The 12,447-nt window shown below is 39.9% G+C and overlaps 1 long non-coding RNA gene across 1 annotated transcript in view; it reads right to left on the reverse strand.

The window, feature by feature from the left end:
* The window catches only part of LOC116050677, a 9,583-nt gene extending 3,508 nt beyond the window's left edge, over positions 1–6,075 (reverse strand). The window contains exon 1 of the long non-coding RNA XR_004105127.2: positions 5,809–6,075. This is a non-coding gene — a long non-coding RNA (uncharacterized LOC116050677). The remainder of the gene's footprint in view (positions 1–5,808) is intronic.
* Between the last annotated feature and the right edge of the window lie 6,372 nt (positions 6,076–12,447).

Below are 12,447 nucleotides of genomic sequence, written 5' to 3' on the forward strand. Positions count from 1 at the left end.
TCACCAATGAAGAAGCAACTCTCTGCTGAGTTCAATGACACCTCACACAAGACCCTACCTTAAACGGTTCAAATGTTATGAAAGGGGGCGTGGCCTAAGCATAGGGGGCAGGCCAAACGATCACCAATGAAGAAGGAACTCTCTGCTGAGTTCAATGACACCTCACACAAGACTCTACCTTAGATGGATCAGCATTCATGAAAGGGGGCGTGGCTTAAGCATAGGGGGCGGGCGAAACCATCACCAATGAAGAAGCAACTCTCTGCTGAGTTCAATGACACCTCACACAAGACTCTACCTTAAACGGTACAAATGTTATGAAAGGGGGCGTGGCCTGATTAAGTGGGCGTGGTTATATTATAGGGGCTGGCTCATTATCACATGTAGACCACACATTCTAAGTTTCATGTAAATTGGATGATGTTTGTCATATAAGGCGCATTTCCTGTTGCCAGGGGGGGGCGCTATGACCAAAAGTCAATTTTGGCCTGTAGGTGTCCTCAGGCCTGGACCCTTGTCAATCGTGAGAATTTTCGTGCAGATACGACAACGTACACTCAAGTTACAACAACTTCTTTGTTCATCCCTAAACACTCAAAATGGCCGCCACGCCACGCCCACACCGTCTGACGAAAAGGTTTTCTTTTAATAACTTTTCATCTTTAAGGTGTTGGGATGATAGAGACCAAGTTTGAAGTACATCGGATGAAATCTCTAGGAGGAGTTCATTAAAGTATAGCACCTTGACTTTTAGGCCTACTTCCTGTTGCCACTAGGGGGCGCTATGACTTTAAGTAAATATCGGCCTTTATTTGTCCTCAGGGTTGGACTCTTATGAATCCTGAAAAGTTTTGAGCCAATCGGACAATGTACACTCGAGTTACACCCACTTCCTGTTTCGGCGGCGAAACGCACAAAATGGCCGCCCCGCCACGGCCATGCCCTATGACGAAAAGTTTTTCTTTTAACAACTTTTCATCTTTAATGTCTTAAGATGGCACAGACCGAATTTGAAGTTGATCGGATGAAATCTCTAGGAGGAGTTCGTTAAAGTACGACATGTGGAAATGGCCAAAATCGCACTAATTTCGAACATTGAAATCAAAATGGCGGACTTCCTGTTGGGCTTAGGGTATGGCTTCAATGACGTTTTTTGTACATCTTGACATGATACATATGTGTACCAAGTTTCGTGAGTCTACGTTAAACGCACTGCAGGGGCTCAATTTTTTTAACATTGTAGGGGGTGCTAGCGAGCCATTTTTGAGCGCCTATTCCCGAAACCCTTAAAATACGTAAATTTTCACCAAACTTGATGCGACCGCCAAATTTGGTGAGTTTTTGAATATGTTAAGCCCCTCAAAAAGCCAATTCATTTGCCGGGAAAAAGAATAATAATAATTCCTTCAGTTTCAATAGGGCCTTCGCCGCTGTCGGCGCTCGGGCCCTAATAATAATTCCTTCAGTTTCAATAGGGCCTTCGCCGCTGTCGGCGCTCGGGCCCTAATAATAATAATAATTCCTTCAGTTTCAATAGGGCCTTCGCCGCTGTCGGCGCTCGGGCCCTAATAATAATTCCTTCAGTTTCAAAAGGGCCTTCGCCGCTGTCGGCGCTCGGGCCCTAATAATAATAATAATAATAATAATTCCTTCAGTTTCAATAGGGCCTTCGCCGCTGTCGGCGCTCGGGCCCTAATAATTCCTTCAGTTTCAATAGGGCCTTCGCCGCTGTCGGCGCTCGGGCCCTAATAATAATAATAATAATTCCTTCAGTTTCAATAGGGCCTTCACCGCTGTCCGCGCTCGGGCCCTAATAATAATTCCTTCAGTTTCAATAGGGCCTTCGCCGCTGTCGGCGCTCGGGCCCTAATAAAGGCTACAGTAGGCCTATATTATATACACACAAACACACTATTATTAATGTGTGGATTGGCTCTTTATCCGAATCCGCCTGTAAGCTTAAAATCTTCCACCTTCCACCCACCTAAATTAATTATTTTCTCCGATTTAGAGACTCGCATGGACATTTCACTGACCCTTTATCCCTGTAGGCTCCGTTGCTTTTTAATGATGTATTGTATTAATGTATGAGTGTTTTCTATAACAATTTAGTTTAATGATTAGAGAGGCTGCTTGTAAATGGTTCCATACACACAGTAATGTCACTACAGCTGATATCCTTGGACATTTAAACAGCAAAACTAACTGTAGAGGAACAGAGGAAACAGAACTAGACATTTTACTTCTGAAATAGCCTAATCCTAATGAAGTTGCTGCTGTTTCTTCACTTACAAATTAAGCTGTCTGTCCGACAGCAGCTCTGCTATGTTCACATTTTAGAGAATGTTAATATTTTCCTCGTCAGTTGTTTATTATTTCACCCACTCGCTATTAATCAGAATGTTAATCTGTATGATCCAACTGGCCCGATCCGTAACGCTGGATTAACCACGGGACTGCGGATATAATTCTAATATCTCTCTCCCCCCATAGAGTTTTTAATTAAACATGTAATTTAGGGCTGTCACATCAAAGGACAAAAAAACGTAATACTTTTAGTAGTGGTTCACATAAGGTTAATATAATATTTAGGGTTGGGCGATGTCTCCCTAAATTGGCAATTGACGATTCAGCTAACAGTTAACATATTAACGATCAGACATACATTTAAATGCCCTCTGTAAATAGACAGTATTAAATGGCTATGCTGCCGCCTGCTGGTAGGGGCAGTAAGTTACAACTTGACCTACTTTCACTTAACTATGTAATGACAGTACAGTGGAACGTTTGCCTTTAACAGAGCGACAGTAATAACCTAATATACCATCATTACTGAGATTAAACTACATTCTCCGTTATATTTGCACTGAATATCGCATTCAATAAACAGAAACATAACTTTTGCAGCGCACATGAACAGATGCGCAATATTAACTCACACATAAAATAGCACCCTCATGACACAAGTGTCTTTTCTAGTTTAAGACCGACGCAGTTGTCAATTTCCTGTCCAGCGCCCGCAACTAAGATTAGCGTGTGTCTGACAGGGTGGGGGGCGTGGCATCACGATGGTTGCTCACAATATCATCGTCCATCGTGATGGCTGGCCGACACAACCTTAATAATATTTGAACAATTCTGAGACATAAACTTAACATGTGCACATCATGGGCATCACAGGGGCCTTCAGTAACATGACCTTTAATGTGTTATTATGGATCCCACAAGGATCGTGAGTTTGCAGTGTGTTTAGCTATTGTTGCCGTAATTCTAAGCCAATAAAGTGGGTTCAGTCGGGTGGAGAGGACGGCAAGGTAGTGTTATTTTTTAGCAGTTCCTACCGCAATTCTTTTTTTTGTGATCAAATGTTTTATTTTTATATTATTAAAGGAAATAAACAACTACAAACTACAAACAATACACCGAGACAGAGAACGTGTCCCAGGGCCAGAAGAAGGGGGGGGAAACGAAGAGGAAAGACGGGAGGAAGGGAGACAAAAACAACAAGCAGAAACAGACACACACAAACACATACACAAACAGACACAAACACAGACAGACACAAGATAAGGAACCTAACAAGGCTACAGCCCGGACTTCACAGCCTCAGCAATATTCATCCACGTGTCCAGGGTCTTTCCTGGAGCTCCATTGATACGTGCCGTGGACAGCTCCATATACACTACATCCAAATAGGAAATGGTCCATGTGCGGATAAACAGGTCGTGAGGTGGTTTCCAACGAGTTGCAATCATTTTCTTTGCAGCTGTAAGTCCAGCAAGTACAGCACGTTTCTGAGTTCCAGAGAGTTGAAGGGCTGACAGTTCCTACCGTAATTCTAAACCAAGGAAGTGTGTCTGTCTGTCGGGTGGAGAGGATGACGAGGTTTTTGTGTTTTTAGCGGTTCCTACCATATACTCTAAGCCTAGGAAGTGTGTCTGTCCATCGGGTGGAGAGGACAGCTCTTACAGTTGGGTACAAAGCTCCGCACGGGCTTTTATGACTGTCAATATTGCCCGCATCAAACATTATCTACTCCGCTGTGCTGTGAAGTAACGTTAATGTCTGGCTATGTAAGACAAGACTAGCAACATTGTTGTGGCTGCTGTGGTCTCAGCCTGGCAACCTCCGTGAACTTAGAGTCTGGGGAGGAGGGGGCGGAGGAGATGACTCTCTCCAGTATTTTGAATTTGTACTACAGTAACTATTTCAAACACTAGCTTTCAGTATTACATATTTTAATACGAACCTTGACACAGTTGTTGCCCATTGTCCACTGAGGCTCTGTAACGATTTTGGGGTCAATCGGCCAATAGGTGGTGCTGTTTCAATTAAAAAAAAGTAATTAGCTAAATAGTGATATATTTAAAAACCTACTTTTTCCAACCTCTTCCTACCGTACGTCCGACCTACATTGAAATTTGCATGTAGTATCTGTGGATCCTCCTGATAAAAAAGTTAAATTATGAGGAAGTTATAGACAAAAAAATTCCTGTAGGTTGTACTCAAAACAGGAAGTGTTGTGTACCATGTGAAAAATTACTCAGATTAACACGAAACTCAAAAGGAGTAGTTCCCCATGGTCCACTGAGGCTATGTGCAAAATATGGAATAGATCAGCCACTAGTTTGCACATTTTATTTTTATTTTGAGGAGGCGCTAGGTGGCCTTTTTGTTGCAAAATTATGAAATATCCTACAATTATATTTCCAAACTACTCTTCTCTCAACCTGCAACAAGCATCACGCATATGGGCAAGCAGCTCCATCTTGCATCACCACTAAGGCCTGCCGGGGGCGACTTGCACTGGGGGGCTTGGACCCCCTGCATAACCACTTGCCGTTCTAGTTTTAGGTTGTTGTTGGTATTAGGAGTAAGGTTTTTTTTCTCTTCTACTATTTTGTACTGTTACTCTGCTGTAATTGTATAGTTTTATGTCTTTTGGTTGGTTGCTTTAAAGTTGGAGATCTTAGAAATGTATTTACTCCACTGCACTCGTATTTATCACTCTTAAAAAGGGCATCTGCCAAGTCCTATTGTCATCTGAAAGAACTAGTTCATCACCGTGACCTAACTGTTCAGTTCCCCCAGTTGCATTTCAATTGGCTGTTCACCATAATACATCCATGGTTCACTCAGTCAGTTCATGGTTGCTTTGACTGACTGAAAGCACCCAGCATGCACCCCTGACTTTTTGATGTATTTGTGCCCATGAGATAGATGAAAAAAAACAGATAGAAAGCCAGCAAGCAGCTATCACCTTTTTAACTAGAAGTGGTTACTTCAGGCAAAGATTGAGCGGCATGTTTACGTTTGAAGTGTTAATAGCACGGAAACTAAATCCACTAAAAATCCATTGTGCCACAATATATTTAAACATCAGAGGAACATACATGTGTTAAAGCTGTCGAGACTGTAGGCATAACGTAATATCTAACGTCAAATGCTTAGCTACAACCTACTCAACTTTACAATTGTATTATTTTGTACTTTGCTTTGCCAAACACGTAAAAAAAATCGATCTTTCAGTCGGCGGTGTTGACGACAGCGTTCTCATGGCTGACACATTAACTTTACACTGACATGCATACAATCAGCCACAGAGTTAGGGTAATACTGGCTTGATTAGTTCAGAAATTATAATTTCGAGCTCGACGAGCAGGGTGCGGTTTCTTCATTTTACCCGGAGCTAGCGAGCTAAACTGGAACAATTTGTTGTCATTAGCCTATACAACTGACAGCCGAGGGAAACACGCCCTTTGGCGAGACAAAGAGTAAACGAGATTCATTGATAAAGCACACACAAACCTGCGCTGGTAGTCCTGATGGTTCAAAGAGTAGAACTTAGTCACATAGGTACATCCAAAAGTCTCTTCATTACGTGGATACGTTTCCCTAACTTGCTTCCTTTCATGCAGGGAGAGAGGAAACGAGTGTTGTTTTTAGAGGGATGAGACTTTCTTTTTAATTAATTTTGTATGTATGTATCTTTATGCATCGTCAATAGATACTGTTGTTGAGGAATGCAAACTCAATATTCCTACGAGAAATTGTAATGTACTGAATTGTTTTTAATAAAAAAAATGTTGGGGAAAAAAGACTCAAAAAAGATGTAATTTCCTTTGAAGCGTAACGTGAAGTGACGCTGTGAGCGCAGTGACGTCCGTTTGGTTTGTGATGACAGTAGCGCCTGTAGCCGCTGACGCCACGCCCAGAGCCATAGAGATAGTAAGTAAGTGTCTTTCTCTATCACTCTGGCCACGCCCCTTGTTTTATTCGCCTTCAAAATAAAAGCTCATTTTCTATAGTTCTTTGCAAAAATTGTTTTTCTAATTCTGTACAAAATAAATTATATTTTTTTTGGGAGGGGTGGTATTATTTATTTTATTATCTCTGAACACGATATTAAATTATTTTCACCTATTTGTTACATACAGTTACATGAAAAGACTAGTAATTTTCCTAGCCTTCAAAATGAAAGTCCATTTATCTATATTTGTTATTTAACAGCTCACTGTGAACATTCAAACAAGCCACAATAATATGGCGTTATATATGTGTCACATTCCTGAGCGAGTAATTGTATGTTTTGAGCACAGAGAAGAGAGATTTTCACAGCGTTACAAGTGTGCCACAAAACCAACCAATCGTAGAATCAAAAGGTCAATTCTGATTGGCTGTTTGTCTCCAATTAGATCGCAACAGAGCCATAGAGATAGTAAGAGTTGCGACACTCGTTGATCTCGCTAGCGGGGTGGTCACGTGGTTCATGTAAGCCTGTATAGTTCCAAACACACGCAGCGCTGTCATGTTCTACTATGGTACTGACAGCAGCGATTGCTATATTGAATGGTAAATATAAATAAAAACACATACCCATGTACTTGTTTGATTGTTATTGCATATTTGTAAATGTCAGTTTTACATTTGGAGTGGTAGGGTGACAACTGAAAGCTATGTATAGATACGTTTTTAAGTTTTGGAGGGAAAGCTTGACGTCCGTGTTAGCATGAGTAGCACTAGGCTACTGTCTTATATTGTCTGTGTCACGGAGGCTTGTTTAGTTTATTTACATTTTGTATTAGCGTGTACAAACGCGTTCGTTCTGACATGTCCGTGCAAGTTCACGTTAAATGACATCACATAGTACGCGAGGGTCACCGGGAGACCCGAAGCTCAACGCCAGGCCAATGCAAAAACGTGAAAAATAAACTAAGTCCCGGGGACCCGAAGGACAACACAAGGGTTAACCTTAACCTTACTACATGATTTTTTAAATCAAAGATGATTCATGATGTTCTTTTTTGCACATCTGGACTATTGTATTTTCCTTGATTTTGCCTGTAATTCCGATTCACTTACCCGTGGTCAGAGAGCGATTGAGAAAGCAGAGGAGCAACAGTCCATTCAGCATTTAGTGTCCAGCCCACTTCTTCTGATGAGGCAGGAGTTGACCACACAACCATGCTAATTTTAAGACTAAGCCATACACAAAGTATCACATATATTAAAGAATAACAACTCATTACACTTGGATGAATAAATGAAATGTATTTTTTTTATTAAACAATGAGTGACACAACAAGAACAAGTACATAAAAAAAGGAATACAGTGGGGAAAGGAGACAATTAAAAAAAAGCAATACAAATAAGATTTACCGCTGGCACCACTGGTTATAAAACCCTTCAGCAAATGCAGATTCTACTGCCTAACATCCGCACGCTGCAAAGGAGGATGCAGCATGTAAAGCTGGAGCCAGGAGTTTTGGGGGTTAGTGTTTGAGATGCTGAGTGTTTAATAAAATAAATCCTCTCCACATATATCAGGCTGAGGTTTGTGGAACAAAAAACAAGTGGGAAATAGCATGAATAAGAGCAGCAAAGTAGAGCCAGGGGGTATCAATAAATAAAACAAAGTTAGTCATGAGTGGAAAAAGAACAACAAATGTGTGAACAGGTGTGCTGTGTATCTTACTTGAAAAACAAGAACAAAGTGAAGGAACAGGGGGGAATAGTATAAGTGATTAATTAACAAAAAAAAATCCTCCACATATATCAGGCTGAGGTTAAGGATTCAAGCAAAGTGCACAGATTAAAACAGAAATACTGACACTGTCAAATATAAACATGTGACAGGGCTCCAGAATAACTTTTTGCCTTGGTCGCACTGGTGCGCCTAACTTTTTTTATTTAGGTGCACCAGCACAAAATTTAGGTGCACCCAAATTTTTCCTCACATCACCATTAACGCCACAATTTCAAGGTCACCTTTTTATCACGCTCCATATACATTCATATATATATATATATTATGTCAATTATTTTAAACAAGAATAAGTAGTTGGTACATTTTTTTTATTATCTGAAGCACAATTATACTGTACTCAAAGTCTTATAGCGGGTCCCCCCTTGCTGTCAAATGCCCCTCAGATGGCCAACACCTGTAATTTGGCCTTCTTCCCCTTTGGCATTGGCTAAACCAGCTTGCCACACTCCCTAGCATCAAAATTCTCCAAACTGGGCCCAGCTCACTGATTCTTATCAGATCTTCCACTAGTCCAGGACTAAAAATCATATCTCTGTATTTTTCGGCTGAATGGCGATACACAATATATATCTCTATCTCTAATATATATTTTTTTACAAAGTGGGCTAAATGTTCAGTTTTAAGTCAAAGCCACTTTTCACAAGCTCTTTTATTAAAACATGTGATTAAAATAAAATGCAAAGACAGGGTTTCCTGCCCAATTTGAAAATATACAGCTGCAACACATGTAAATTATCTGAAATAAATAGCCTGGGATATATTTAAAAAATTATATATATATATATATATATATATATATATATATATATATATATATATACATACATTATATAACATATATTACTTTTAGCTGTTATACATATATATATAACACTGGTACCAATACAGGTTTCCCTCTCATACGTAACAATATACAGCTGTGTTAATAACAATTACAACTGTAGACAAATGTCAGCAATGTGGACCGGCGGCGCTGTGTCTGTCTGCATGTCGCAGGTGGGCCGTGTGTGAGTAATTGGGGGCGGGGCTGGCGGAGGAGAGATCCAAACACAGGCACGGCTTTACAGAAGGAATGGGTCACGTAACGCAACATTAAACCATATCGATATAAACGACGTTGCTTCGTTAGTGGAGAGGCAGCGGATGCGAGGACGTTAGGTGCACCGGTGCGACCTAGGAAAAATCTTAGTCGCACCCTTACAAATTTTGGTCGCATTCTAGAGCCCTGTGTGATGACAAGCAAAGTGCATCAGGGCTGAGAGGAAGGTAAACAACCGTGATAAGGGGTACCTTGGCAACAAGAGTCAGACTAAGAAGGCAATTTCAACCTAGCAGACTTCCTCAACTAAGGTCATAACATCTAGTACACTGCCAAACACCTTACTGGTTGCCATGGATGTATTTGGCCTCTTAACATGATTACTTGTTGACTTCTGGAAAGATGTTGCAATTATTGAACTTAAACAGTGGAAAACATTAAATAAATCAACAGTAAAAAAAAACAAAAAAAAACACAACTGTGAAATTTGCCTTAATACTTTTTCATATTTAAACTTATGTCATTGTCATGTCACTTACTGATATTTTTTGTGTGGAATAATTTGTATTCATACATGTAATCCAACAGCCCTTTCAAGGGTATAATTAAACAAATAAATAATAATAATAATAAATAATAAAACCTTATTTCTAGACACAGTACTCAGCTGACTAGTTAACACACCGTCAGGTTCAGCAGATAAAACCTAAATAAAATCCGTCCTTAATCAACCTTAATGATCCTATAATCGAACATCAATAACTAACTAAATAAAAGTTGTCAGAGATTCACTACTGAACTTCGTAATTGTTGGTGTAGCGATACCTTCACAGCTGGCGAAGTCAAGCTAACTAACGAGCTAACAAACTAGCAGGCAATCGGTCGGCTACCAAGATAAAAATATATATAATTACGCTGTGCACACACACAAATAAATATCAGTATATGCATCATAAAGGGCCTCTGATAAAATATAGACAGTTGACAATTCAAAAGAGGTAGCTATTTAATCAACTTACCTCACAAGTTACTCGACGGCCAGCAATGAAAATGAATGATGTCCGACGCCGTGAATGGATTGTTTGGAACTATGCGAGACTGCATACCCTGGAAGTAGGCGGCAAAAAGCGTACAACGGAGTCCAATGGGAGTGTCGCCACTCTGTCTTTCTCTAGCACTCTGGATCGCAAGTAGCAGGAAACAAAAATCTAGGAGGAACACCTGTTGGTACAGCAAATACTGACTACAGTGGAGCTGTTCGACTAATGTTACTGGATTAAAACACATTTCGGTCAGTATTTTGTATAATAATACAAAATACTGACCGTATTAAGTCATAGACTTATATAGTGTGATATAAGTCAATAGACTTATATCACAGAAATGTCTTAATATTTATGTGTACTATAATGCCGTTGTTTTGTTTGACTTATATCTCCTTGTGTGTTTAACATTAGTTTGACTCATCCCTCGCAAGCAATCTAGCTCACACACTGCAGCCGACATGTCCTCTGAACAGGCCTTGCAGCACTGTAACTAGCTAAGTTAGCTAGGTCTCGCAATGCGAGACTGAACAGCAGTAGACCTGTCACACTATAGCCACATGTAGCTAAGTAGTTTTTCATACTTTGGTTACATTACTGTATTTTATTAACTTGAATTATGTTGCTATATTAGCTTGCGAAGGAGCTATCCGTTGCTAACACTAATTTATCTCAAAAAGCAGAAACATTAGCTAACTACTGCCAAGATATGATTTCACTAGAGACCAAAGAGGTGTTGTAAGACTCGTCAAGTGTTGTCATGTGTTTACACTGTCTTACAATGAAACCATATCTTGGCAGTAACATTAGTTAGCTACTGCTTTTTGACATAAATTAGCTAGCTAACGTTAGCGTTAGCAACGGATAGCTACTTTGCAAGCCAATAAAATATAGCCTTGGCAAACAGAATTAAGGTTAATAAAACATGATAACTATGTAACCAGTATTACAAACTTCTTACAAGTGGCTGTATTGTGACGTTTTAGGTGTGTTCGGATGAATACGTTGGATGCATAGACTTTATCCATGCTGGGCTAATGTTAGATTGCTTGTGAATGATGACGTTAGTCACACAGAGATATGTAATTCAAACAACAGTACTGTGATTAACACAACTATTAAGGCATGTCTGTAATATACCGGTCGGTCAATAATATAAAATACTGTAGATCAGTGCTTTCCAACCCTTCTGGTCTGAGTTCCCCCCACAGCCCTGTCATATAAACTCACATATTCCCAATGTGTTCACACTATTTATCATATTAAAGTGAATATTCTTACATTTTCATGCAATTGAACTGTAAACATTTAGGTTGGTTTGGTCAGAAATTCTACTAGCTAGCTAGGCCTTTTACTTTAAGTGTGGTTAATGTTTCAAAATTCATCCATTACTTTTAGCTAATCATTTCAACTGTTAGCTAAGTCAGTAGGCCACTTTTAGCTGTTTATTTCTACCATTGATTACTTCGCTATATGTTTAAACATATGTGTTGAGCTGTTTTAGCTGATATATTGTTTTAAATCAATCATAATTCAATTATTATTTTAATTAGTTAAGCTGCTCCACAATCTTTCCAAGTACCCACTGGCTACAGCAGAGATACCCCTTGCTGGGGCATCACGGCCGGTGTTGTGTCAAAAACTGTTTCTCTGTAGATGTCTTTCCTGCTACTTGCGATCTAATTGGAGATGAACAGCCAATCAGAATTGACCTTTTGATTCTGCGATTGGTTGGTTTTGTGGCACACTTGTAACGCTGTGAAAATCTGAGCGAGCGTGTCTAGAGTTGAGCGCGTAGAGAGAAGAGGTTGAGAGCGAGGGAGACATGACCGGAGCACAGCAGCGTCTACCTGCGAGCAGAAAAAGACATGCAAATACATTTATTGTGCACGAAATAGGTTTTTGTTTACTCAAACTGAATAATTTTTTGCGAGTGTTAATTTCTGTTCAAAATGCAATGTAATGCGCTTGCAAAATATAGTTCTCTGTGCTCAAAACGTACAATTACTCGCTCAGGAATGTGACACATATATAACGCCATACAATAAGGATGTAATTGATGAAACTGAATTGCCACTGATTGCTTCACACCCATACTGTGAGTACATAGTACATAGCAACAACTATGTCTTGATCTTACCTCTTATCATACTGTGTCCCCTGTTGATACATTTGTTGGGCGTTATCCAGGGGAACGCAGTTAATGGCAGCTAGGGAATAAACGGTAGCCTGTGAAACCCTATTTTCACCTAGCCAACTTAATTTGCAGCCTTTAGAAATAAGTCTCATGTCTATTTTTTACCAGTGCATTCTAGTAT

This window comes from Sander lucioperca, chromosome 2 (genome assembly GCF_008315115.2).
Source record: "Sander lucioperca isolate FBNREF2018 chromosome 2, SLUC_FBN_1.2, whole genome shotgun sequence".
Lineage (NCBI taxonomy): Eukaryota > Metazoa > Chordata > Actinopteri > Perciformes > Percidae > Sander > Sander lucioperca.